The 24,851-nt window shown below is 42.6% G+C and overlaps 1 long non-coding RNA gene across 1 annotated transcript in view; it reads right to left on the bottom strand.

Annotated features, from left to right (window-relative positions):
• The window catches only part of LOC110255462, an 82,671-nt gene that overhangs the window by 56,449 nt on the left and 1,371 nt on the right, over positions 1 to 24,851 (bottom strand). The gene's annotated exons all lie outside the window — the stretch shown is intronic.

Raw genomic sequence — 24,851 nt, 5'->3', positions numbered from 1 at the left:
ATTTCAGAAAAGCATTTTATTTTACTCTTTCACAGCATCTTAGAAGAGTTACACTAAAATAAAATGCGGACGCCCCCTCTCCCCAGAACCCGCCTGCGTCTCAGAGTAATAAACTTTCCATTTCAGCGGGGGAATGAAGCTATTTGTCAGTTCCAATGTCAAGAATGAATGCAATTCAAATTCTCCAGCCATTTATTTCAACAATTCTCTACTCTACAGCTGAAATAACTTAACATAAGAAATAGCTGTTCACTCAATGTAAAACTTGCAAACCTGGTTCCACAAGGCATATTTCTAAAAAAATAATGAATCTGGAAGGGCCGCTGGGTAAGACACTCCATCCATCTTGGTGCAATGGTAATGCCAAGACCGCTGGAGCACTTTCGTCCACTGTCCCAGGCTCAGGAGCAACATCCCAGTGGGCCCATCTCTTCACTTCCCTCTTCATTACCATCAAGATAATTGCTGCCATTTCCTCATAAACATTCACCATTCATCATCTTTCCTCTTTAAACCTGAAGCGTTGATGACACCCAAATGGCCCTGAATGTGAAAACTTCAATGACTGAGACATCGAGAAGAATTAGAATTAATGATAAAATTTTTCATTTCACCCCTGACAAGTCCCTATGGCAGGCGGCTACGGAAGACAAACCCAAGTGGCAGCAGGAAAATGGCTTTGTGTGGCTGGTGGGGCGAGGAGGAGGCTCCTGGGAAACCTGTTGATCGCAAGTTACGAGGCATCTGGCTGAGCACCAAACCTCAGTGTTTGGAAGGATTTTCACTGATTCACGAAGGCCCAGTTTCTTCCCCGCCCACTCGCCACCCCCAGAGGAAGAGTGAAGATGCAGAGTGCCAAGAGCCTTAAAAAATGCTGTCCACCGAAGAAACAAAATTTTAGTTTCTCAGGTAAGACAACAGAAAATGCTTATACTCTATAGCTTTGCTGTGTACCAGATTCTAAAGCATTTAACATATATTAACTTGCCTAGCCCTCCTCACAATTCTAGGAGGTAAATGCTATCAATATCCCCATATGATAAATCTGAGGCTTGGGGACCTGGCCAAAGGTCCAGAGTTTTCACGTCATGGTGCTAAAATCAGATCTCTGGTATCTGCCCCAGAGCCTATGCCTTTAACCAGCACACTAAGTGTCCTCCCTTAAAACTGCATATTGCTGGAGGTCTCCTCATGGCTCAGTGGTAATGAACCCGACTAGGATCCATGAGGACACAGGTTCAATCCCTGGCCTCGCCCAGTGGGCTGCGGATCCGGCATTGTGGTGAGCTACAATGGTGTAGTTGGCAGACTCAGCTTGAATCCCGTGTTGCTGTGGCTGTAACGTAGGCTGGCAGCTGCAACTCCAATTCAACCCCTACCCTGGGAACTTCCACATGCCTCAGGTGCGGCCCTAAAAAGCAAAAAAAAAAAAAAAAAAACCCTGCAAAGCACTAATATTTCTGAGACTTGGGTGTTCCCAACAATGATTTCAGTGAGGTCCTGTCTAAAGGTGGAAGACAATAAACTTCCAATTCCTCTTCCAGTTCACTACACCTATGCATGTTTAAAGCTGTTTTCCAAATACAGTTAACCCTTGAACAATGCGAGGGTTAAGGGTGTCAGCTCTTCAAGCAGTGGAAAATCTGCATGTAATTTAAAGCTGGTCCTTCACATAAACCTGTCCATATCCACAGTTCCTCCACATCTGTGGATTCAACCAACCTTGATGGTGCAGGACTAGTATTTACCATTGAAAAAAAAAAAATGTGTATATGTGGATGCAAAGTTCCAACCTGTGTTGCTCAAGAGTCAACTGTACTATCAAAGGACAAAAAGACCACAAGTTCTGCTTGTGTTCTTTTTTTTTTTTTTTTTTTTTCCCCTTAGGGCCGCACCCTCAACACATGGAAGTTCCCAAGCTAGGGGTTGAATCAGAGCTGCAGTGGCCGGCCTACGACACAGCCACAGCCGCGCCAGAAGTGAACCGCATGTGCAACCTACACCACAGCTCACGGCAATGCTGGATCCTTAACCCACTGAGCAGGGCCAGGGATCGAAACTGCATCTTTATGGGTACGATTGAGGTTCATTACTGCTGAGCCGCAGTGGGAACTCCTTACTTGGGTTCTTTAATTCCCAGTGGGTAAAATTAGGGGAGGAATGAGAAGGCCCAGAGGAAAGGGTTAAAGGCCAACAGAGAAGAAAGGAGCCAGAAAGGGAGGGAGGAGGGGGAAGAGGAGGAAGTCTCCGCAGGGCAGAATTCATGCAAGGAGGGATAAGGAGATGAGCTTAGGTGATAGACGACCAGGAGAGACACACAGTGATTTGAACATAAGAGGAGAGATGTAGGCAAAGTTTGCCCTGGGGAGCAGGGGGTGGGCAGGAGGAATGGACAGGAGCCACGCCAGAGCTCCTATTATCCTTCTCCCCCCAACCCCCGCATTCTAAAACTGCCCTCCCGGGGCCCTTTCACTTTGTTCTCAGAGACTTCACCATTTCTTCTGCTTCCCAGAAAAGCTCAGAAGATATGCAAGGCTCCTGCCAGCAAGGCCAGGCTGCTCATTAAGGAAACTTCCCACAGCCATTTGCCTGCGCTCAGCCAGTGCCAGCAAAGAGACCCACAGGAGAGCCAAGGGTCACAGCCTATTGCCCGTCTATCATCAAACACTCTCGCCCCTCGCAAAGAATTGACTTCTAGCATCCATTCTCACCTCCCAAGAGGCTCTGAGTGTGAATGCTGGGCACATTCCCAAGTCTCTCTCTAACTAGGCTCCAAAGAAGTCTTGTATTCACTGAGTCATTAGCTCACAGACAGCAAATGAGACTATACTGTGCAACTGGCCTACCTCCTCCTTCTGCACATGCAATCCCCTCTCAGTGGTTACAGCTGCCATGAAAGTCCAGGGCATGTGGGAGAGAGAAGAAAGGGGCCTTGTTGTCACTCTTATTTCACCCAGGTTTCTGGCCATCAATAGTTTGGGCAGATAAAGGGAAAAAAAGTGGGACCAGGCACAACGATGGAGTGAGTGTGAGAGCATCACCACAGTCCTTTTGGCTCACCTGCACTTGATGGATAGGGAACTGCTGAGTATGTCACTGCCTGTCAAACCCCCAGACAACAAAGCTTCAAGCAACCAGGACATAACCCAGGTCCTAAATTAACCAGACTTTTTTCCTTTTCTCCACTTTCAGCATTAAAAGACAAGTAATCAGATTTTGGATTGATATCAAATATACAAAAACAGGTTTCTGTCAAGCGATGAGAAGACAAGCCACAAACAGGGAGAAAATATTTCAAAAGATATATCTGACAAAGGACTATCATGCAACATTTGCAAAGAACTCTGAATAGTCAATGATATGAAAATGAACAATCCAATGGAAAAATGAGCATAAGACCTGAACAGAAAAGACCTCACCCAAGAGGATATATGGATAGAAAATAAGAATGTGAAGAGATGTTCCACGTCATATATCACTAGGGAATTGCACAACAACAACGAGATCCCATTACACATCTATTAGAGGGGCCAAACTCCAGACACTGTCAACACCAAATGCTGACAAAGACGCAGAGCCACAGGAACTCTCGTGCATTACTGGAGGAAATGCAAAATGGTCCACTCTGGAAGACGGTTTGGCACTTTCTTACAAAACTAGATATACCCGGAGTTCTCATCATGGCTCAATGGTTAACGAACCCAACTGGTATCCATGAGGACTCGGGTTCCATCCCTGGCGCTGATCAGTGGGATAAGGACCCGGCATTACTGTGAGCTGTGGGGCAGGCAACAGACATGGCTTGGATCCTGTGCTGCCGTGGCTGGGGCACAGGCTGGCAGGATGGCTCCGATTCGACCCATAGCCTGGCAACCTCCATATGCTGCGGGTGAAGCCCTAAAAAGACAAATAAATAAATAAATAAGAATTTAAAAATAAAAGCAACTAAATGTACCCTTACCGTACAATCCACCAATCACAGTCCTTGGTATTTATGCAAAGGAGCTGAAAGCTTATGTTCACACAAAAACCTGTATGCAGATGTTTATCGCAGCTTTATTCACAACTGGCAAAACGCAGAAACAAGCACAATGTCCTTCAATAGGTGGACGGATCAATAAACTATGGTACATCCAGACAACAGAATATTATTCAACATTACAAAGAAATAAGCTGCCGACCATGAATAGACACAGAGGAAACTTGGCTGCATATTATCAAGTGAAATAAGCCAATCTGAAAAGTCTACATATTGTACAATTCCAACTATGTGACATTCTGGAAGAGGTAAAACCATGAAGATAATAAAGAGATCAGTGGTGACCAATGGGGATGAAAGGGTACAGCACTGGGGATTTTTTAGGGTGGGGACACTATTCTTGATGATACCATAATTGTGGATACTTGTCATACATTTGTCAAAACTCATAGACAGTACAACATGGAGAGTTCCCTTTGTGGTTCAGTGGTTAACAAATCTGACTAGGATCCATGAGGATTTGGGTTCAATCCCTGGCCTCACTCAGTGGGTTAAGGATCCAGCATTGCCCTGGGCTGTGGTGTAGGTCACAGATGTGGCTTGGATCCCACATTGCTATGGCTATGGTGTAAGCCAGTAGCTCCAATTCAACCCCTAGCCTGGGAACTTCCATATGCCACAGGTGCAGCCCTACGAAGGAAAAAAAAAAAAAAGAAAGAAAAAACAAAGAAAAGAAAGAAAAAGAAAACACGACACAAAAAGTGAACCCTAATGTAAACAACAGCCTTTGGATGATAATAAGGTCAGTGTAGGTTCATCAAGTTGAGGCGCAGGATGTCAGGAGGGCGACAGTGGGGAGGGCTGTGCCTGTGTGGGGGCAGAGGACATATCGGAACACTCTGCACTTTCTGCTCAATTTTTCTGTGAACCTCAGACTGCTCTAAAATATTAAGCTTATTTTCTGCAGAGTGCATCATGAGACCCCTCTCTCCAGACTGACGCTTCTGGGGTCCTGACCCCTGGATGATTAAATTATGGCCGACCGAGGCAGCAAAGGGTCATAGCACATTGTTGAATTTTTCTCAAAAATCATTTATCTGCTACTTCACCAAAACAGTTATTGAGGCACTGGACTAAGCTCCGAGGGTCTAAAAATAATACAACCCTGAGCCTGGCCTTGAGGAGCTCACAGTATAATGGGAGAGACAGATCTGCCAGCAAACAATTGTATTGAGAACTAGTACTGCCCTAACGCAGTAAATGTAAATTGCTGTGGGAGCCCAGAGGAGAGATAAAAACTGGCCTGGAGGAAACTTCTGATTAATACTCAGTGAGCCAGAGCTCCATGAGCCATTATTCACTGGTACCTTCACAGGTGCTTTTAGTGTCAGCTGTGCTGGGTGTCACACAGAATAACAGGACAGCAGTGGGCCAGATGACACAGCCCCTGCTGGTCAAGAAGATCACAGTTTATGAGCCCCTATTTTAATTACTAAAGAACATGTCCTTTATGCTGAACCAGGAAAGCCTTTCTAAGAAGTCCATTAGTAAGAAAAAAAAAATGTGTATGTTCAAATCACAGATGATTAAGAGGGACAATTAGAGGTGTCTAAGAAGTGGTTCTCAGACCCAGTCACACGTGAGCACTGTGTGGCAATCTTTTTTTTTTTTTTTTTTTTTTTTTTTTTTGTCTTTTTGCCATTTCTTGGGCCGCTCCCGCGGCATATGGAGGTTCCCAGGCTAGGGGTCTAATCGGAGCTGTAGCTGCCAGCCTACGCCAGAGCCACAGCAACGCAGGATCCGAGCCGTGTCTGCGACCTACACCACAGCTCACGGCAACGCCGGAACCTTGACCCACTGAGCAAGGGCAGGGATCGAACCCGCAACCTTATGGTTCCTAGTCGGATTCGTTAACCACTGCGCCACGACGGGAACTCCTGTGTGGCAATCTTTAAGCCAACACCATACCCAAGTTGCAACCTGGACTAATTGAATCAGAACATTTGGAGGTTGGGGGGTAGGTGCTGGTGTCATTTAAATCTCCCCTAAGTGATGCTGGTGCATAGCGAAGACTGAAAATGCCTACTAACCTAATCCTGCCTCTCTACCGATTATGAATCCACATCCAAAGTTTGAAGTCAGGATTACAAACCTCGTCAATATAACGAATCCATGATTCACCACACAATTTAAGAATTATTATATTACCAGTAACTTGCATCCATCTAATTCACTCCTCCTGGTCCTGGTCTCCCAAACAGTAACTACCATGCTGAATTTTATGATTGCCTTGTTTGTTGGCTTATTCCATGTATATGCACTCTTTACCTGAATGATACCCTGCTTGGTATAGCTTGGTTTTGTGCTCCATAAAGAACGGAATAGCCTTGGGACCTAGCTAATCAAAATGTGATCTGTGGACCAGCGGCAAAATAAAATTCATAGTGTTCTATTACTAAAAAGAGAATATATACGTGTGTGCGTGTGTGTGTATGATGTGTGTGTGTGTGTATATATATATATAGTATATATATATATATATATGGTATAGTTAACCAACAGCTTGTTGAAAATGCAGAATCTGGGGCACTAGCCCAGATTCAGTAAATGAGAATCTTCACTTTAATAAAATGCCTGCGTAATAAAGTTTGAGAAGCATTGTTCTAAAGACTTGTTTTGTTAGTGACATTTAACCAAGCTGTTACATGTAGGTGTAGTTCTGCGAATGAGTACTTAGGATGTTTTTGATTTTTTTCATATTATGAAAACTACCACTATGAACAATCCAATCTACCTCCTAGTGTATACATGAAGAGTTTTTATGGGATATACACCTTGGAGGGGACTGATGAGAAATAAACTACATAAATGTTCCAGTCCACTAGATGAAATTGTTTCCCAAAGTTCTTTAAGATTCACATACCCATCAGAGTGTGTAAGAGCTTTTCTAACATTGAATATTGTTAAATTCTTTGATTTCTGCCTATGGATGTACTTAGTGTAGTCCTGAATTCTATTTTTCTGATCTACCAATGAGTTTTAAAACAATTTTAAATGCTTTCTCATCATTCATATTTTCTCTTTTTTGGAATGCCTATATTCATTTATTCTGCCAGATTGTTTATAGGGTTATGGGGGGGGGAGGTTTCTTGGTGGTTTGCTGTTTTTTATATTTATCAATACAAATGCATTTTCCATCACGTCTTGCAAATAAATGCGGCTAGTGTATACCTTGTCTTTCTACTTTCTTCATCATGACTGTGATGAACAGAAATGCAAAGTTCTACTGTAATAAAATTCATCAATCCTTCACGTGATGAAAGGAAAAAACCTCCAACCAAGAATACTCTACCCAGCAAGGCTCTCATTCAGATTTGAAGGAGAAATCAAAACCTTCTCAGATAAGCAAAAGGTGAGAGAATTCAGCAACACTAAACCAGCCTTACAACAAATACTAAAGGAACTTCTCTAGGCAGGAAAGAAAAGATCAGCAACAGGAAACAAAAATTCCACAAATGACAAGGCTCACCAGTAAAGGTATATATACAGTAAAGATACGAAATCATCCATGCACAATTATACCATCAAAATCAGAAATCATGAGAAGAGGTGGGTAAAAATGCGGGACACCGGAGATGAACTTGCAATTAAGAGAACAACAACTTAAAACAATCTCATATACATATAGACTCTTACATCAAAATTTCAGAATAACTGCAAACCAAAAGTCTACAATTGATACACAAGGAATCTCTGCAGAAGAAATATATCTCATAGTAAATAAGTGCATAATCCACCATGAAGGGGGTCATTTGACATCATTCTTGGAATGCTGAAGTCTTCTTAGATCTGATTCTGATTTCCTCTCCATCAAAGAACTTATGATAATTATAATTAAATAATGCCACTGTACAGTTAAATAATACAGTTCTACAATTGTATTATTAATAACCATTTCTCTCCATGGTACAATGTAAAGTCTATAATGCCTTGTTTATCACATCACCTAGAATGGTGTAATGCCTTTATTGAAGAATCAATGAGATGGAACAAATTGTGAGGACAGATTTATATAGTTACACTGTTTTTTTAACTAACTCATGCATTTTATATTTTACTTATTTTCAGAGGGTGTATTATTTTTGTTATGCTTACCAGTTGTTATTCTTATTACTATGCTATATAAAATATTTAATGGTATATAAGGCTTTCTTCTTTATATATTTTAGTTGCATAATATAACAATATAATGCTAATTTTTAAAGAAAAATTGAAATGTAACAGATAAAACTAAGTAGTAAAGATGAAAGCCATAAAATTGGGATTAAAGTATAGAATAAATTTCCTATTTGTCTCAGCATATTTTCCATTCCACTTCTCCAGTGGGAGTCACTTAATCTGTTTCTTAAGATCCATGTTATAATAATCTGTGTGAATGTAATTGTGTGTAAATGTATGCATTTTATTCTGTAAAAAAAAATTAAAAAAAAATAAAATCATCAATCCTTCTGCCTTGGTTAGCGACTTTTGTCTTTTTAAAAGATATTTCTCTACCTTGAAGTCTGAAATATACTTTCTTCTAACAGTTTTAAAGTTTTGCTTTCATATTAAGTCATTAATCCAACTGATATTGATTTTTGTGCTATTTTTAGAGTCAAGACGCTATGTCATTTTTTTTTGGTGTGGAAAAACCAATTGTCCCAGAACCATTATTGAATAGTCCCTTCTTTCCCCTAGTTAATCTAAAAGGTTCTTATATGATATATATTCAGTAATCTTCTTCGGGACCCTCTTATTTATCTTATTGGATAATGTGTCTTAATCACCACAATTTTATAACAAATTTGATATCTAGTAGGGTAAGTCTTTCTACCTATCCTTTTCCTTTAGCAGTCTGGCTATCTCTGATCCTTTTAATTTCCATATAAATTATAAAATGAATCTGTCATGTTTCACTCAAAACATTCTTGGGATTTTAACTAGGATTGCAATATAAATCAATGTGAGGGTGATTGATATCTCCATAACATTGAGAAATTCTTTTCTATGGACATTGAACATCAATATCTTTCAATCACGTTTTGTAATCTTCTCCACAAAGTTCTTACATGTGTGGTAAGACGTGTACCTAAGCATCTTTTAAAAATATTACCGTTATTGTAAATTTTATTCTTAATACCATTTCCTAATGTTTTATTGATGATATGTAGAAATGTAAATAACTTCTAGATATTGTTCTTCAGTCATTCAGATAAACTTTTTCATTATTTCTAATAATTTTTCAATCAATTATTTGAGGTTTCTATATTGATAAGCCATTGCATATGAAAAGATAACAGTTTTCTTTCTTATTTCTAATTTATATGTATGGCAGAGACTGTTAACTATATCTCATATATATCATACACACACACACACACACACACACACACACACACATATATTTTCTTTTTAGTAATAGAACACTATGAATTTTATTTGGGTTCACTGTTCCCTTGCAGCTAAGTTTGACCAAATAACCAAGTTCAGGGCAATAAATTCTGGGCAAAAATAATATGTGAAACTTCTACATCACAACCTTAAGGATGGGGTGCCATCTGAGACTGAGATTCGGGGTTGGCCAAGGCTGGGATTTGGGGGTTGACTATCTTAGAAAAGTCAACAGACTCTATGTATTCCCAAACAACAGGCAATGTAATTCATTCTCAGAGCCTGTCCCAAGGATCTTCTATTAACCTGTTCTCACAAACTAGAGAATGTGGGATAATCTAGTGGCTTATCTCTCCGTCTCTAGTTATCTCTTACCTCCTTTAGTGACAATCCAACCAAGGATGATGCCCTTCCACCCCAAACTACCTTTGCAAGCAGCTTCAATACTGCTATTGTTAAACTAAGGGAGTTACGAGCTGAGCACGAATGTCAAGTACTGAGAGAAATTTGGTAGCTATAAAAATCACAATCCGAAGCAATGGTTGGATTCATTTACTTTTACATGGAACTGATTAGAAACTCAAAGATTGAACGCTGTTTAGTTTGTGAGGCATTGTATTAACGCAAAAACCAAAACTCTTGCCTTTAGACATAACGATTAAATCCCTAAAGCCACAGGTGGGTCCCAAAACTGTGCTAGCAGGACCTGGGCTGTGAAGATTGTCCAGTTCCCAAAAAGGCACATTTTCCAATACCTGTTCTCAAAACACCTATGAAGAGCAGTGGGAAAGGAAACAATAAAAGTAAAAACAGAGGACAAAGAAAAGCAACAATGGACACTGGACTTCCTTCCAGAGAGCAGAACCAAGGGCAGCAGCTGCTCTCAGCAAGGAGCCAGCTCTACCGCCAGGGTGGGGGGACCTTTACAACACCCACCCAGCAAGATGTGATGACCTCTGATGTTTCTCATTCTTTGCTTTCCAAGTACGAGTTTCATCCTAATCATCTTCTCTTATTTGTATTACTAAAGATAAAGGCTAAGCTGTTACAGAAAAAACATACAAAAGTAGAAGTCCATTGTGTTCTGAGCTAATATGCTAAAGAAAGTGGACTCTAAGAGGCAACCCCAGGTCTTAGGCTGACAGGGTAGAGCCGTCATCCTTAATACATGACTTGGCCTCTTTTTCTAAATCTAAGTTGTTGTCAATCCCTTGCCAGCTAGAAGTCCAGAGGGAGTATCCTGTGTTTAAGGAGGTATCATCAAAGGTACACACATCACATGCCCACCTCTAGCTCCAGGGGTGTTGAGAAAACACAGTCTATAGCTGAGCTGCCATGTGCCCCTCTATTACTAAGAGGAGGAAAGGGAGAACAAACTCCTGGAGCCAGTCAGCCGTCATATGAATCTATTATTTTATACTGAGTGTGAAGTATTAGAATGAAGGTACTTGGCCTTTTATTTTCTCATCCGTAAACCACAAGAAGCTAAAATAAGACCTGATGGCGAGGAACAAGCATCATCCGGATAACCTGGATTTTGAACCAGAGGCACTACCTGAATGGCACTTTGGGTTGTTAAAGAAGGGTTGTGTTCTACATGTGGGGAGAAGGGTACACATAAGGGGGACTGCGGCATTTTTCTCACTCAAGTCTGAGAGGGAAAATGTACAAGGATATTCATCATGGCTTAATTTGGTAATAGAATGTGGAAGGAAATCTGACTGTTCATCTCTGGGAGAGGAAATACCTGAATGTGTTACATGTATACAATGGTTTACCATGCAGAAGAGAGCAGTAAGAGATTAGACATACGCATGGCAATATAAATGGACCTTAAAGACACTGTGCTAATTTTTAAAAATAAAAAATGGGAGTTCCCATCGTGGCGCAGTGGTTAACGAATCCGACTAGGAACCATGAGGTTGCGGGTTCGGTCCCTGCCCTTGCTCAGTGGGTTAACAATCCGGCGTTGCCATGAGCTATGGTGTAGATTGCAGACGAGGCTCGGATCCCGTGTTGCTGTGTCTGTGGCATAGGCCGGTGGCTACAGCTCCGATTCGACCCCTAGCCTGGGAACCTCCATATGCGGTGGGAGCGGCCCAAAGAAATAGCAACAACAACAACAACAACAACAACAAAAAGACAAAAGACAAAAAAAAAAAAAAAGTATGCCCTCATACAATTTATATAAAGATAAAATACCCCCAAAGTCCAAGAAGACATATGCATGAACTCGTACAAAAATACACCCAAAAAATGATTACCTATGGTAGGGGAAAGAATAAGTGTAGGGGGTCAAAAGAAAAATGTGGGAAATGAAAACTTACTTATACCAATGGTATCCTTGTGTATATCAATGTTACCAGCCACAAATTGCAAAGAATGATGAGGGACCCTCTGCCTCTGAGGTCAGAAAGGAAAAAAAAAAAAAAAAAAAAGGTGATTTATGAAAGAAGAGTGAGAGGCAAATGGGAGTTCCACTTGTGAAAAAGCTGGAGTAAAAGGGACCATGTCTACCCCTTCCCCAACTCTGAAGTCATTATAAATCTAGGAAAAAATACATGAAACAATGCCTTCCAAGACACTGGACATCAGACAACAAAACACAGTGATCCCTGGGAAACGAGAACAAATGAGGTGAGTCTACATTGCCCTCCTAATGAATAGCCCAATCTGGGTTTCCAGGCCACACTGCAGGCAAAAACTGGTGGTCTGAGTTGAAAGGATGTAACTGGGAGTCTTAAGGCCAAGATGGCTAGAGCTCGCACGACAGAGCACTGGGGCAGGGAGGGGGGTGTGTGTGTGCAGAAATCTGGACAACGAGAGAACACTGAGTACCTGCAGAGGATCCCTTCTAAAATCTTCAGCTGAGTACTAGTCAGCATATGCCAGGGAGGACATTTATCCAGGCCAGGTGGGGGTGGAGGGTGGTTGAGGGAGAAGTACACTTGGAAGGAGCAGAGGAAACAGTGTCCAGCACTGCCACAGCATGAGAATAGCAGTGTTTGCCATTGGCCAGACTAGAAAATCCAATAATTCAGAAAACATCAGCTATGGTACCCAAAAGGGTTTAGCCCAAGTGGTAGGGCCAAATTAGCCACAAACCAAACATTACTCTGGTCCCACCTAGCAATGCTGAAACATTAAGACCCAAAAGGATCCACTGTTTCCATGTAATTTAACTGTGTCCTAGAACAAAGCTCAAGTATACTTACAGGAATAGAAAATACCTAGCATATGACGAGAAAAAAATTATAATTTATGACATCCAATAAAAAATTACCAGGCATGCAAAGAAGCAAGAAAATATGCTAAACGTAATAAAGAAAAAAAGAATCTCAATAAAAACCATACAGAAATGATAGAGATGACAGGATTAGTAGACAAGGACATATCTATATTCTATATGTTCCAGAAACTAGAGGAAATATTTAACATGTTGGAGATGGGGAAATTTTTTTTAATTCCAAAATTGGACTTCGAGATAATAACTACAATTCCTGAGACAGAAAATACAATAGGTGGGATTAACAGTATATTAACACTGTAAAAGAAAATATTAGTGGAGTTCCCGTCGTGGTGCAGTGGTTAACGAATCCAACTAGGAACCATGGGTTGCGGATTCGGTCCCTGCCCTTGCTCAGTGGGTTAACGATCCAGCATTGCCTTGAGCTGCTTGCGGTGTAGGTTGCAGACGCGGCTTGGATCCTGCGTTGCTGTGGCTCTGGCGTAGGCCGGTGGCTATGGCTTCAATTAGACCCCTAGCCTGGGAACCTCCATATGCCGCAGGGGCGGCCCAAGAAATAGCAAAAAGACAAAAAAAAAAAAAAAAAAAAAAAAGAAAGAAAGAAAATATTAGTGAATTTGAAGACATAGCAATAGAAACTATCCAACATAAAACATGAACAGGAAAAAGACAAAAAAAAAAAGAGAGAGAGAGAGAAACAGAACATCAGGGAGCTGTTCGGCAATTTCAAAGGACCTTGCATATGTATTTTTGGAGTCTGAAAAAGAGGATAAGGAGTAGAACTATAGATGGAAAATAATAGCCAACATTTCCCAAAACTGATGACAATTACATACCCACAGATCCAAGAACCTCAATAAACCTCACTCACAGTAAACATGAAGAAAACTACAAAAAGGCACACCATAATCAAATTACTAAAAACCAGAACTTAAGAGAAAAGTTCAAAGCAGCCAGAGATAAGAGGTATATTTCATACAGATAAGAATGATAGCAGATTTCTCATCAGAAACAATGAAAAGCCAGAATAAAGTGAAGCAGTACCCTTAAAGAATTGGGGGGAAAAAAGAAGCTGTCAGCAACCTTGAATTTCATACCCAGAGAATATACCTTTTATGACTGAAATAAAGACATTTTCAGGCATAAAAAATGTGGAAGTTTTTACTACCAGCAGAATGGCACTGGAATCCTTCAGACAGAAAGAAAATGATTCTGGAAGGAAATATGTTTCTACCAAAGAAATGCAGAGCTTCAAAAATGGTAACTATGTGGGTAAATATAAAATATATTTTTATTACTTAATTCACCCTTTAAAGCAAAATCATAAAATGTATTTTGGAACTTGCAAAATATGCTGAAGTTTAATGTATGATAGCAATACCACAATGACCAGAAATAGAAAAATGGAAGTATGCTGTTGGAACATTCTCTTCTTCTTCTTTTTTTTTTTTTTGGTAGGGCTGCACCAGCGGCATATGGAAGTTCCCAGGCTAGGGGTCAAATTGGAGTTATAGCTGCCAGTGATCTACACCACAGCTCACGGCAACGCCAGATCCTTAAACTGAGCGAGGCCAAGGATCAAACCCACAACTTCATGGTTGTTAGATTTGTTTCCCCTGCACCACAACAGGAACTCCTGTTGTAACATTCTTCAATTAAAGTTGTATAACATTATCTGAAAGTAGACAGTATTATGTTAACGATGTACACTATAGACCTTAAATGAAACAATTTAAAATATTATAGCATGGAGTTCCCGTCGTGGCGCAGTGGTTAACGAATCCGACTAGGAACCATGAGGTTACAGGTTCGGTCCCTGCCCTTGCTCAGTGGGTTAACAATCCGGCGTTGCCATGAGCTGTGGTGTAGATTGCAGACGCGGCTCGGATCTCGCGTTGCTGTGTCTGTGGCATAGGCCGGTAGCTACAGCTCCGATTCGACCCCTAGCCTGGGAACCTCCATATGCGGTGGGAGCGGCCCAAAGAAATAGCAAAAAGACAAAAAAAAAAAATTATAGAAAATGAGGCAATAAAGAAGAAAATGGAGTAGTATTAAAATGCTCATTTAATCCAAAAGAAGGAAGAAATACAGAGGAAAAGACAAAAGAATAGATGGAACAAATAAAAATCAAAGAGCAAGATGGTAGACTGAAACAACTATCTAAATAAGCACATTAAATATAGATGGTCAAATGATCCACATAGATCTTTTTTAAAAAGCAAGAACTAACTATAAGCTGTCTATAAGAAACCCACTTTAAACATAACACAAATCTGTTAGAAATAAATGCATGAAAACCACATGATCCTTCTAACACTAACCGAAAGAAATCTAGAACACAGTTAGAAAGGGATTTTCTTAGTCAAATTTGTACCAGAGCATAAAAAAGAATAATGGCAGAAAAACAGAAAATGAGGGACTTCCCAACTCCTTCTCCAAGGCCACTATCCCTCTGATACCCAAACCTAAGACACTATAAGAAAAGAGAAGTACGGTATATACATCCCTCATCAATATTACTGCAAAAAGTCTTAACAAATTTTAGCCAATCAAATCTAATAATATTTTTAAATAAAATAAAATTTTAAAAATACTTTTTAAAAGAATAACATATTATTATCAAAAGGGGCTTGTCCCCAAAATCCAAGATTGGGTTAGTATTAGAACATCAGTCAATGAAATTTACCATACTAACAGACCATATGAGTATCCAGTAGATACTGAAAAATGATTAGATGATGCGGGTGTTAGGTTTAATGCATCCTCTGCTTAGGCGTAGCTCCCAGTTTTTAAATCAACCACTAACCTAGGTGTTACTGTGAAACTCTTTTGTAGGTGTGGTTAATACTTACAATCAGTTGGCCTTAAGTAAAGGAGCTCGTCCTTGATAAGGTCGGTGGGTGGGTCTCATCTAAACAGTGGAAAGGCCTTCACACCAAAACCTGAGATTCTCTGGATGAGAAATTCTGCCTCAACACTGCAGCATCAATTTCTGCCAGAGATTTGCCCTATGATTTTGGACATGCCATCCTCTACAACTGCATGAAGCAATTCCTTGAAATAAATTTCTTAGATAGATAGATAGATAGGTAGGTAAGTTATACATATAAATATGTATTTATTATTTAGTTAATATATTTCTAAGTACATATTTTTCATAATAATATTTATATATTTGTTATATAAATTCTCTTTATATGTAGCATACATATATGGGGGGATAGAATCTTAAGCATAAGTTTTCTGAATTGGGTTGAGGTCTCTGGAATTGGTTCTCTAATTGGACTGTATTTAAAGGCATTAATAACCCTAGTTCCAGTGACAAAGAAGCACTGATAGTCAGTGCTGTGCTGTGGCCAAGGAGATACAAAATATCATTAGATATTCTAATCAAATACTTATATAGAGCAAGGTTCTGGGTGACCATATATTTGACAGTTGAGTAAAAATAAGAAGGCTGATGAGATTGGCTGGCTGCACCTAAGTGCACTAGGAAAAGCAGGAAAAGAAAAGGATGTACTCAGGGCCTGAAGTTCCCAGCTCAAACTCAGCATCAATTAACTCAAAGTGTCCGTGTCATCCCAGAAAGAAAACTGCATCTCCGATAGCCACAGGGCTGAGATTTCTGAAAACCTAACTCAGAGTCTCATGCTACAAGTAACCAAATTACAAAGCAAACTGAATCCTCAGCTTCATGGGGTACCTTCTGTCAACTGAGGAGCGTTGTCTGGGAAGGAACAGGATCTTGAACATTGTTGTGAGGACATGGCAGTCCTGGTGAAGCTGGGGACACTGAACTCTTACCCCCTTCTGCATCTTCTTTGCCAGTGGAAGCAGCCCTTTTCCCCACCCAAAAAGCTGAGCCCAGCTTTGCCCAAAGAAACCATAACAGCCCGTCCTGAGGTAGCTGCCTTGCAAGATGCTGCTGATGCTCCTTAAGGCCCACTGCCCACCCCCAGGATGACATGTCTTTGCTTCTAGACCTACGGCCAGATTCAAACCCCAGCAGGCCCTCAAAGGTGAGGCGCACAGTGTGACCTGTTCGGAGGTATGCTACACTTGAGAGGACTGCATGATATTTCCAATTTATACAGACAGAAATCTGGAAAATCCATGTTGGAACAGACATTAAGGGTGAAGGAAGAATGGTGGCAGGACATAAAAGTAGATCAAGTCAAACTGATTGATATGGGCCCATGAAGCAGAGATTCTGGATTCAATGTTTTAGCTTCAGGGGTTAGAAAGGGCCAGAACAGTGTAATTCACTGGTTAAGAGAAACATGGACGAAAAGTGGGCCAGCACTTCATAAAATTAAAATGCCAGAACTGCCTTGGTACATCCGAAGGGAAAGTACCAAAGGCTTGGGGAGATGAGAATGTTACAATGAATTTATCACATAAGGACCTGCTCAACCTCTGTGAGAGGGTCCAGGGGATAAGCCTTTTGCCACAGGCAGTGGAAATACATGGTAAGGGGAGCCCTAGCATCTTTGGCTGGGGTCACCCTTCTCTGCAGCCCAGAAATGACAGTGGGATCTGCTGCCTCTGATTAGGATACTTCAGTGCAATGAAGACAATTGGATCACATGGCAGCAGAGGGTCAGGTGGAGACAAATTATCAAAGACAAAGTGGGTATGGTGACCATGGGACAGCAGGGTCAAGACAGTCATCAGGATAATCTGACTCATACAGACCTAGGGCTTTGGCAAGTTGGTCATTGTCCCTAGAGGAGAGATAGATGGGCCATTTGCCTAATTAAGTAGAAGAGCTCTAGGTCAAGTGTACAGAGGACCAACTTGAATCAACAAAACAGAAAGTCATGCCCCTTCAATCAATTCTCAGACTTGAACAAGTTTTACCAGGCTAACATCAGGGAAAAGGAAAACAATCAGCCTTTGGGGAATTCCTGAACATAGGTCCTGAACGGTCATTAATTCCAGGAGACCCAAAATGTCACTGTAGCCCACTAGTCAGAGTGGGGGCTTGGGGAGGTGAGATGATCAATGGGGTTTTAGTTCAAGGCCATCTCATAGTGGGTCCAGGGGGTCCATGAACCCATTCTGGGCTTATTTCCCCAGTTCCAGAACACAAAATTGGAGCAGACATTTGCAACTGGTAGAAACTCCACATCGACTTCTAGCCTGTAGAGTGAGGGCGATCATAGAAAAGCCAGGCGGAAGCCATTAAAACTGCCTCTTTCTAGGAAAACAGAAGTCAAAAGCAATGCCATGATCCTGGCGGGATCAGAGACTGGTGCCACCATCCAGGACTTGAAGGAGGCAGGGGTGGTGATTCCCACCACCACCCCATTCAACGCCTGATATAGCCTGTGTGGAAAACAGATGGATCTTGGAGACTGGCAGTGGATTATCATAAACCTAATCAGGTGGGGACTCCAACTGCATCTGCTGTTCCAGATGTCATTTCATTGCTTGAACATATTAACACAGCCCTCCTACCTGTTATGCAGCTGTTCATTTGGGAAAGGTTTTTTTCTAGGTGCCTATTAGTAAAGACCACTGGAAGCAGTGAAGCAGCCTCCTTTCAGCTGCAATATGCCTTCACTGTCCTAATTTAGGAGTACATCCATGCCCCAGCCTATAAGTTAGTCCTCGGACACCTGACGGCTTTTCCCTTCCACAGAGCATCACACTATTCCAGTTCATTGATGACATCAAAGACAGAGATGAGCTAGTGGGCTAGAACTGGCAACTACTCTAGACTTATTGGTAAGACGTCAGAGGGTGGGGAACAAATGCAACAAAAATTTAGATGCCTCCCACCTCTGGGAAATTTCTAGAAGTCCCATGGTGCGGCATGTGCCGAGATATCCCTGTATATCCTAGGCACAATGCCTGGTGGCCCACTTTGCATTTCAGAGGCAACATACTCCTCGTGTGGGTGATTACTCTGGCCCATTTCCGAGTGACATGAAAAGATGCTAATTTTGAGGGGAGGGCCTAGAACGAAAGAAGGTTCTACAACAGGTGCAGACTGATGTACATCCTATACATGACCCAGCAGATCATGATGCTTCAAATCAGTGGCCAAAAGGGTTGCTCTTCGGAGCCTTTGGCAGCCCCTGTAGGCATTTTTCCAAGAGGAATGAAAGGATACTTCCATACAAAGACTTGTATACCAAAGTTCCACAAGGTTTATCTGTAACAGTCACAGACTTCAAACAATCCTAGGTCTACCAATAGCTGAATGAATAAACACACTGTTATGTAGTCACACAATGGCATACACTACTTAGCTATAAAAAAAAAGAATAGGAGTTCCTGTTGTGGCACAGCAGAAACGAATCCAACTAGGAGCCATGAGGTTGTGGGCTCGATCCCTGGCCTCACTCAATGGGTTAAGGATCCGGCGTTGCCGTGAGCTGTGGTATAGGTTGCAGACACAGCTTGGATCTGGCATTGCTGTGGCTCTGGCATAGGCCGTAAGCAATAGCTCCAATTAGACCCCTAGCCTAGGAACCTCCATATGCTGTGGGTACGGCCCTAAAAAGACCAAAAAAAAAAAAAAAAAAGAAGAATAAGCAATTGATCCACATAACAATATGGATGAACTTCAAAATAACCACACTGAGTAAGTGAAGCCAGACACAAAAATCCACTGTGTATGATTTAATTTACATAAGGTTCTGGAAAATTCAAACTAATTTAAAGTGAAAGCCTGTCAGTTGGGATTCCCTGGTGGCTCAGCAGGTTAAGGATCCAGTATTGTCACTGCTATGGCTAAGGTCACTGCAGTGGCATGGGTTCGATCCCTAGCCCTGGAACTTCTGCATGCCACAGGTATGCTCAAAAAAAGCAAATCAGTAGTGACCTTGTGGGGGCGGGGGTAGGGCAATGTTGAGATGTCACGAGGAAACTTGTGAAGACAATAGACATATTAGTTATCACTACTGTGGTGGTGGTTTCAGGCATGCGTACATATGTCAAAATGTATCAACTTGTGCATCTTTATGCACAATTTATTTTATGCCAATTATACCTCCATAGAGCTGTTAAAATGTTTAAATATAAATAAACTAATTGCATAGGGCACATGCCTGTGTGTTTCCCATTCAGAATAATATTGTAAGAAGGGGGAATGCCTTCCTATCATAGTTGGTTCATGAGGTTTCTTTGTTTTGCTTTTATTTTATTTTATTTTATTTTTAATTTTTAAAAATTTTTTTAATTTTTTTTGCTTTTGAGGGCTGCACCTGCGGCATATGGATATTCCCAGGCTAGGGATCAAATCAGAGCTTCAGCTGCTGGCCTATGCCATAGCCACAGCCTTGTGGGATCTGAGCCGCATCTGTGACCCATACCACAGCTCAGGGCAACCCTGGATCCCTAACCCACGAAGCAAGGCCAGGGCTTGAACCCACATCCTCATGGATCCTAGTTGGGTTTGTTAACCACTGAGCCATGAAGGGAACTTCCTGCTTTTATTTTAAAGTCATGAAGGAGTATTGAATATTATTAAATGCTTTTTCTGCATCTGCTGAGATACCCTGGATTTTCTCTTTTAAATAACCATTAATGTAGTAGCTAATGACTACAGAATTTAATGGAATGGGCCAAGACAGTGTACCCGGAAACCATCACCTACATCTGATCCTTGTATAAGCCCAATTCATCAAAAGTGTTTTCTATTCAGACCTAGTTGTTCTGCCATGGGGTTTGGGGTGGGAGTCTGTTAGAGCACTTAGTATTTGGTACAAACAAACATGGAATTTAAGCCTAAAACCCTTTAACTTGAAGGTCATTGAGACTTCCATTTTTATATACCATGGAACCAAATCTTGAAAACTATTAAAATTATTGTCTTTTTCAGTATCTTGATCATCGGAATGTGACCAATCAGGGAGTTCCCGTCATGGCTCAGGAGAAACAAATCTGACTAGCACCCATGAGGACACAGGTTTGAGCCCTGGCCTTGCTCAGTGGGTTAAGAATCCGGCATTGTCGTGAGCTGTGGTGTAGGTCAAAGATGCGGCTCGGATCCCATGTTGCTGTGGCTGTGGTGGAGGCTGGCAGCTGCAGCTAGCTACAAATTTGACCCTTAGCCTGGGAATTTCCATATGCCGTGGGTGTGGCCCTAAAAAGACAAAAAAAAAAAAAAAAAGAATGTGACCACTCAGAGAATCCACAGGCAGAAAGGACCTGTGATGCACTGAACTGTGCCCCCCCACCCCATTTCACATGTTGAAGTCCTAACCACCAGTATACCTTAGAACGTGACTGTATTTAAGAAATAGGGCCTTGGGATGGTTAATTTAAAGTTAACTTGACTGGCCACAGGATGCTCAGATTAAACATGATTTCTGGGCGTGTCCGTGCAGTGTTTCTGCAAGAGATGAACATCTGAGGCAGTGGACTCAGGAAAGCAGACGGCCCTCCCAAAGGTGGGTGGGCCTCGTTCAACCCATTGAGGGTCTGAGCAGAACAAGAGGCAGAGGAAAGCTGGAGCCATCTACCCTTTCCTCCTGCCTCACTGATTAGGCTGGAACATCTCATCTCACCTTCTCCAGCTCTTGGACTGGGATTTACACTATTGGCTTCCCTGGGACTCAGACTAAATTACACCACCAGCTCTCCTGGGCATCCGGCAGATCCCAGAATGTCACAGCCTCACTGGCAACTCCTCATAATACATGTGCATCTACAACTACATGTGTGTGTGTGTTCTGTTTCCTTGGAGAACCCTGACTCACAAGGCCTTTGAAAGGCTGACTAAGGTTAAATGAAGTTAAACAGGTGGTTCCTAATCCTATAAGACCAGTGTCCTTCAGGGAAGAACAAGAGACACCAGGGAGGTACCACAAAGGAAAGGCCGTGTGAGTACACAGTGAGACTGCCCTCTCCAAGCCCCGCAGAGGGGCCTCCGTGGAAACCAACCCAGTCAACACCCTAACCTTGGACTTCCATCCTCCAGAACAGTGAGAAAAAAAAAATTGCTACTGTTGAAGCCATCCAGTCTATGGTATTTTGTTATAACAGTCCTAGCAAACCATTAGAGGAGCTTACTCAGGATTCCTGGTTTTCCTTATTCCTAAAATGACCTGTTCTTCTTGTCTTCATGGGGAATTCAGCCATCCTTCAGGGCCACTCAAATGTCACCGCTTCCATGAAACTTGCCCTAATTTTCTGCATTCCTATATTTGGACATCTTTCCTTTATAGAACTTTTCACATGGTGTCAGGGCCTGTCACTAGCTTGTGAATCCTTTAAGAAAAGCAACCATATGAAATCCATCTTTGAATTCTCAGTGTCTAGTGTAATGCCTGTTGGGTGGATGGATGGATATATGAATGCAGAGTGAATGAATAAATAGATGCGGTTTCTCCTTGAGCTGTCATGCTCTCTGCTGCCTCCTGGTGGCTATTTGGTTTTCAACACCGCATCTAAGGCACCGTGTGGAGCTGAGTCAGCAACATCCTGCAACGGCTTCTTTCAGATGACTCCTTCTCCAGCTTACACAAAACGTCTTCCTCTCATTTTGGTATTTCCACTCTCCACTTTCTCATTACATCATCAAATAAACCTTGGACACCTGGACACCAGGATTTTAGATTTCACAGCTCTCTTCTCAGGATGTCAAGGTCCTGACCAATTATTCTGTCCCTTTGTCTCCCCAGACCTCAGATGTTACAGCAGACTGGCCTGCTGCCTCCTTCTCCCCTACATGGAGGGCGCTAAACACCTGGGGAGGAAACACTCAAGGATACATCTTGGCACCACTACAAAGTCATGATATTTAACTCCATCCTCCATCCTTCGTCTTCCTCATTCTCCTCTGTGAGCTTCTTACTCCTTCTGTTTCTCATTGCAACAATTCCAAACCATTAGCTCTTCTCACATCACCTGTCCCATCACAACCCTTCTTTTCCCTGAGTTACCTTGACTCTTCTTTTTGAGACAAAAATCAAGGTGCGAAACAAGCTGCCTCCATCATGTCCTCCTGCTACACTCCCCGGCCCTGTTTCTCACTGCTCCTCCGCCTAAAAGACCCCCCATCCTCTTTGCTCTCTGTACCCCCTCCCATTCACCTAAAATTACTTTTTCTTTTTCCAACTCAAGAGTAAACCTTCCATGAAGACTTTATCAGCACCACTCAATGTCCCAGGTGGCCCCATTCCTCTGAGTTCTCATGTCCCTGTATTTCTCCTGCAACCATCACACCCCATGTGATCACGTTTACTTATATTTATCCAATTACGTGTCTGTTCTGTTTCAGGGGCAAATGAAGCCCAGAGACTGAGATCGTCTTTGCTAACAGTGTATTGAGCACAGATTCACAGTGGGAATCTGACAAGTGAACAGCACACAGGGTAATGTCTCTTAGTAAGCCCGTTAAGAAACAACATACACCGGGAGTTGCCACGGCGGCTCAGCGGAAACGAACCAGACTAGTATCCAGGAAGATGCAGATTCGATCCCTGGCCTCACTCAGTGGGATAAGGATCCAGCATTGACGCAGCTGCAGCTTAGGTCACAACTGTGGCTTGGATCTGATCCTGACCTGAGAATTCCATATGCCATGGGGCAGCCAAAAAAGCGAAAAGAAACAAAAAGAGAGAGAGAGAGAGATTAATGACACAATTATTCCAGGCAAGGGGAGATGAAAGAAAGAAAGTCCAAGTGCAGCTCGAGCGGTGCCTTTATACGGGCCAGGCTGGTATATGGGAGAACCACTGCGAGCTGACTTCCAGCTGCCAGCTCAGAACAAGAGCCCCCTGTCGCCAGAGCTAGGGAATGAAGGTGGGGGTGTCAGGGGGCAGGCGAGGCAGGGACCTTCCCCCTTGGCTGGCACCACAGCCCAGACCAGCTCATCTCTGCGGCAGGGACACACGGGCCCTGTCTCCTGAGACCGTGCCCTCTGCCACCACTGCCAGCCCTGAGCAGCCTGGCCACAGCAGGACAAGTGCCCCGAGATCTTCAGAGAGCTCAACTGGCAGACAATGACTTCTTCCTGGATGGAAACTCCCAGACACTCCTCACAAACCCCTCGGTATTTAGAATCTAACTATCCTCTAGCCATGGAGGCTTCCAACATATTCTTATCAATGAGCCCCCATGGGCCCCTCGGCAGCTAAGCTGCTAAGCGCTCCTCAAGACAACAGATAAGACAATGTCAGCGTGATGTGGTCTGCTTCAGTTTCACCAGAGCAACGTTGCCTCTAAACACAAATTTTTTTGGTCTTTGTCATAAAGAAGTGGATGAAATCCACTTACGTCAAGTGGATCTGAAATCATATCAAACCAGGACACAACAATGTCTCTCTCCTGTAACTAGACTGGGTCCCCTGAGGAGAATTACAGTGTCTATGCGTCCTGTTATCCCCAGCACTCTGGCAAGATGCCTAGAATGTTTCAAGAAATGATCAGAAGGAAAGAAAGAAGGATATCGGAGGTGGTGAGTGATGCGGCCTGGCAGCCAGTGCACCCCCTCACCACACCCACCACACACACACACCCACCACACACACACACACACACCCCACCACCGGGTGTGGAGACTAAGGCTCGCCCCAGGCCCCAGGCAGCAGCTCATGCCAGTCAAAATGACAAGTGCACTGGCGTGTTCATCCGAGAGCCCCGCCTCCTCACATCCACTTCAGAATCCGGAAGGCACTGCTGGCTACCTCCTCACTCCAGACCATCTGGGCAGGTGGCACCAAGCCCACTTCCAAGGTCAGGTTCTTACTGCCCTGAACATTCCAGATTATGCTGCAGAGTAAACTTCCTCTCTGAACTGTCACAGCAAGTCTTCAGAATCATGCTTGGTGCCTTCATCACCCACGTCTCATCTCAGTTCTCAGCTACATGGCGGGGATGTTTCCCCAGAGCATCCTGTGATCTTCTAACCGTCCCTGAGCACAAGGGATGGTCTGGGAGGACAAGGATGGCAGCACCCACTTATGCTCCTTTTCTGTGGGAAGCAGAGCCGCAGCAAGTGGCCAGCGTTCTAGGATCCTAGGGACGTGCCCAGTTCGCTCTGTGGACACTTGGATCCTAAATCAAACTTTTGCTTCATGAGCTAAACCATGAACTCAGTTCATCATGAACAAAGCCGCACATCTAAACGATGAGTCCCTCTGCATTCCAAAGAAATCTGGGAGTTCCTGTCGTGGCTCAGTGGAAACGGATCTGACTAGCATCCATGAGGACGCAGGTTTCATCCCTGGCCTCGTTCAG

The sequence above is a fragment of the Sus scrofa genome, chromosome 9 (assembly GCF_000003025.6).
Source record: "Sus scrofa isolate TJ Tabasco breed Duroc chromosome 9, Sscrofa11.1, whole genome shotgun sequence".
In the NCBI taxonomy this organism is placed as follows: Eukaryota; Metazoa; Chordata; class Mammalia; order Artiodactyla; family Suidae; genus Sus; species Sus scrofa.
This window is presented reverse-complemented; position numbering and strand designations above follow the sequence as displayed.